Here is a 4,886-nt window from a genome sequence, read left to right as displayed (position 1 = left end):
TAACACTAATCAATCTGATTTCCTCCATCTTATTCTTATTTTAGCAACAATACTTTTAGAACATACTCCTCCACAGCAAATTTCATCACCTATCTACAGAAACTGTCATTTGGGCATTTGAGAAAATCAAATGCTCAAGTGTCCTTTGTGCTTATTGTGCCTGCCCATCTGCCACATACAAAAATGCCTTTCTCTCTTAACCTACCTGTGATTCCACCACACTTCTCATGTGTCCTTAGCTTGCATTGGGTGCACTGAATGGAATTCCTTCGTATATGATGAACCGGACCATTTACCTGACAGAAAGAGAGTCTTATATACTTGCTCATGTTGATACATAAGATCACAATGAAGTGAGATATTCTTTCAAAAAGAGCATTTGTGCTAATACTGTGTGCACAAATACTAAGTGCAATGAATGCAGAAGTTAAAAATTTGGTGTTTTATTTGAGAGATATGAAATGTGAAGGCAAGAACATCATCACAACATACAGAGGAGATGAGCTGCAGCATGGTAGAAAAAAATGGGCTATGAGTACTGACTTGAGTCGAAGAAAAAGAAACCAGTATGTCAAACAGAAACATAACAGTCCCATAAACAACACTGTGGTAAGAATCATGCTAGCACTCCCACCTGGGTTAACGTGATGACAAATAGAAAAGACAAAACATATATTCAAAAATGATAATAGCCTGAAAAATATGGAATGACAATTCCATGTGTGTACATATGTATGTGTTTATATGCATGCAGCCATATTCGTATGGTAAATAGTTTGCTTTCTAACCCTATGGTTCTGGGTTCAATCTCATGTGATGCAACACCTTGGGTAAGGTCAACCAAATCCTTGTGAGTGAATTTGATAGATAGAAGCCTGCCATATACATCGCGCGTGCGTGCGTGCGTGCGTGCGTGCGTGTTTCTGCTTGTGGTTGTTCGCCGACACATTTCGGTAACAGTTGTTGGCGTTTTTATGTCCCCATCACTTAGCGGTTTGGTAAAGAAAGGCCTATAGAATAAGTAGCAGGCTTGAAAAAATAAGTACTAGGTTGATTCACTTGAGTAAAATTCTTCAAGGTGGTGCACCAGCATGGTCACAGTCTGATGACTAAAGCAAGTAAAAGATAAAAGGTGTGGATCTGTTTGGTGTGAGTGTATGTGCATTCATATGAAAGCATATATGTATGTATATATTTGTAAGTCTCTCTCTCTCTCTCTCTCTCTCTCTCTCTCTCTCTCTCTCTCTCTCTCATATATATATATATATATATATATATATATATATATATATATGTGTGTGTGTGTGTGTGTGTGTATATATGTATATATATATATATTCTTCTTTTTAAACAGAGGCATGTGAGTTTGTCTTTTAATTGGAGTAATTTCCAAAGATTTCTAATGTTGTTTCTTCATACTTTACTTTTGAATTTGTATAGGTATGAAAACTTGTATAAAAACAATCAGTATATGGTTTAACTTATTAAATACAGTTCAATATGAATGAATTTGTTGAAATGTGTTTAATAAGTTAAATCATATTCTGATTATTTATACATATATATAGGAAAATGAAAAATAATAATAAGGCAGAATGCTAAACTAAAAGCATATTTTAACATAGATTTCTAACCGGCTTTCATTGCATGGCAAATTTTCAAGAAAAGGGAGAATGAAAATGTTCTTTACAAAAAAGTGAAAAATAATATATAAAAAAATAAATATACCAATACATTATATTGTCTTTGAGTTTTTAAAGTTCAATGGTAATCCATGTAGATAATAGTTGGAAAAAATAGGATGCAAGAAATTGAGAGTTGTGTTTGGTTAGAAAAAAAGAAAATGGGCTGAAGGTTTATGTGTTAAGCAGGAAGTGTGGTGTCAAAACAGGAAGTGTGTGTAAGGGAAGACAAATCTGTGGGTTTTATACTCTTTAGTTGAAGTTATGGAGTTTTGTCTTCCCTTACACACACTTCCTGTTTTGACACCACACTTCCTGCTTAACACATAAACCTTTAGTCCCTTTTCTTTTTTTAAACCTAACATAACTCTCAATTTCTTGCATCCTTATTTTTCCAACTATTATCTACATGGATTACCAATGAACTTTAAAAGCTCAAAGACAATATAATGTATTGATATATTTATTTTTTTATATATTATATATTTTTTTATATATTCATTATTATTATTATTATTTTTCATTTTCCTATTATTTCTCCACATGCGGTTAACACAACCCCACTATTTACTGACTTTATATATATATATATATATATATATATATATATATATATATATATATATATATATATATAAGTGGATGAATTTATACATGTTTGTAATATAACTGTATTGAAACAAAAGCTATAAAATCAAAACTTCAAAACCACCCGACATCATAAGCTAATGACCACTATCTCTCACATAAGCACTATGCACTCTCACACAAGAATAAACAACAAACAAGCAAGCTCTCTCTCTCTCTCTCTCTCTCTCTCTCTCTTGTGCACTCATGCAAATTGCACACAGACATTATCCATAGAACTCACATGGAAATCACTCCTATTATATGACATACAAAGACATATATAAACCAAACGTTATGAATTATATTAGGTTGTCAAGAAAGTTCTTGCGGAATTTTAAATTTTGGTTTTAAATGATGTATTTGCAAATTAATTTTCGTTAAATTACTTTGACTTTATACCTCATTTTAAACCCCATTTTTCACTCTATCAAATCGTGTTACTCTTTTTTTTTTTTAATAATTAGGCCATATTTTCAGAACGTTGAATACATGGATAAAAAGCAAATTCACACAATTTTCTTATTCGAGTTCAAGCTAAGCCAAAAAGCTGCTGAAATAGCTCGCAATATCAATGATGCATTTGACCAAGGAACCCCTAATGAACATACAGCACAATGGTGGTTCAAAAAATTTTGTAGCCCTGACGAGAGTTTTGAAGATGACAAACATAGTGATTGGCCAATGGATGTTGACAACAATCAACTAAGAGCCTTAGTTGAAGCCAATCCACACACAACTGTTCCAAAGATTGCTTCTGAATTAGATGTAATGAATACGACAATTTCCAACCACTTAAAAGAGATTGGAAAAACAAAAATACTTGGGAAATGGGTGCTGCACGAATTGAACAACAACCAAAAAAAATACCGTTTTGAAGTGTCATCTTCCCTTCTTTTACGCAACAAGAAGAACCCGTTTCTCAACTGGATTGTGAGTTGCAATGAAAAGTGTATTCTTTACGACAACCGGCAATGCTCAGCTCAGTGGTTGGACACTGACGAAGCTCCACGGCACTTCCCGAAGCCAAAGTTGCACCAAAAGAAGGTCAGGGTGACTGTTTGGTGGTCTACAGCCGGTCTCATCCATCACAGCTTTTTGGATCCAGGCGAAACCATTACAGTGGAGAAGTACTGTCAGCAAATGGATGAAATGCATAAGAAACTCCAACAACAACAGCCAGCATTGGTCAATAGAAAAGGACCAATCCTTCTCCACAACAACACTAGGCTGCACATCACACAACTGACCCTACAGAAGTTGAATGAATTGGGCTACAAAACTCTGCCTCATCCGCCATACTCACCAGACTCTCACCTACTGAAGGCCACTTTTTCAAGCATCTCGACAAATTCCTGTGTGAGAAAGGCATCAAAAACCAAGACGATAGCAAATATGCCTTCAACGACTTCATTGCAACCAGAATGCAGGATTTTTATGCTACTGGCATAAATAAACTTGTTTCGCGTTGGCAAAAGTGTGTTGATTCTGATTGTGTTTATTTTCGATTAATAAAGTTTTGTTTGAGCCAAGATATGTGCATCAGAATTTAAAGGTTAAAAACTGCAAGAACTTTCTTGACAACCTAATAAACACTGAATCAAAAATATAGAAAAATGAAAAGAATGAAAGACAGAAGACATAGATAAATGAAAAGAACAGAAGACTGGATATGAGTATTTCAGCAATAAGGTCACAGACTATGACAAAAGGACTCAAGAAGCAAACGACTGATGTCTGTGTGAGCACAGAGGACCTCCTCAGTGGAGTCAGTAGTTGCAACCGCTCCAATGACCTTGCAGGTTGTGGAGTGGGTAGTATGGATGTAGTTTTTCTCTACCCATCTATAGACATAGGTTTTGCTGTGGAAAAATGCATTGAAATTATCTGTAAGAGTGAAGTAGAGTTCCATGAAGTAAACATGAGGGAACTGGGCCTCCTCCTTAAAGCAAATGATTGATCAAACATTGATCAAACAATTGACTAGTTAACGAGCTGTCAGTTGATAATACAAAATCTGCATATACATAATATATGTATGTGTGTGTGTGCGTGTGTGCGTGCGCGTGTGCGTGCGCATGCGCCTGTGTGTGTATGTGTAGGCAGATAGTTTATAGGCTGGAGACAGGTGTTCTCTATATAAAATATTCTTCAAAGGGCTCAAGAGATTTGAACTTAAACAAGCCTAAGCAAGTCAATATACACAGAATATTAGATATATTCAATACAAAAAATGTACATGTGTATGGATATTAAATAGTTCAACTTACACAGAATATAAATGATATCAAGAGTTGAATGGGTTGAATTTTATGAGTCCGACAGCTGTTTCTGGGGACTTGGTGGTCTGGAATAATGATAGTTATTTGGTTCCATTATTGGGTAACACCACCTCCATCTTCAGGGGAAAGTTTTACATTTGGGATTATGACAGGATGGACTTTAAAGATGGAATGCATATATATATATATAGGCATATGTATATGTATGTATGTGTGTATGTATGTATGTATCTATATATACACATATAAAATACATGTTTATAGTTTGTGTGTGTGTGTATAAAATATGTTTAGA

The 4,886-nt window shown here is 34.7% G+C and overlaps 1 pseudogene; it reads left to right on the top strand.

The window, feature by feature from the left end:
• The first annotated feature begins 414 nt into the window (after positions 1 to 414).
• Positions 415 to 3,862, top strand: LOC149134476 (histone-lysine N-methyltransferase SETMAR pseudogene; annotated as a pseudogene).
• Positions 3,863 to 4,886: the final 1,024 nt, after the last annotated feature.

The sequence above is a fragment of the Octopus bimaculoides genome, chromosome 8 (genome assembly GCF_046866305.1).
Source record: "Octopus bimaculoides isolate indiv1 chromosome 8, ASM4686630v1, whole genome shotgun sequence".
NCBI lineage: Eukaryota > Metazoa > Mollusca > Cephalopoda > Octopoda > Octopodidae > Octopus > Octopus bimaculoides.
Note: the sequence above shows the minus strand (reverse complement) of the source record. Positions and strands in the feature narration are given on the sequence as shown.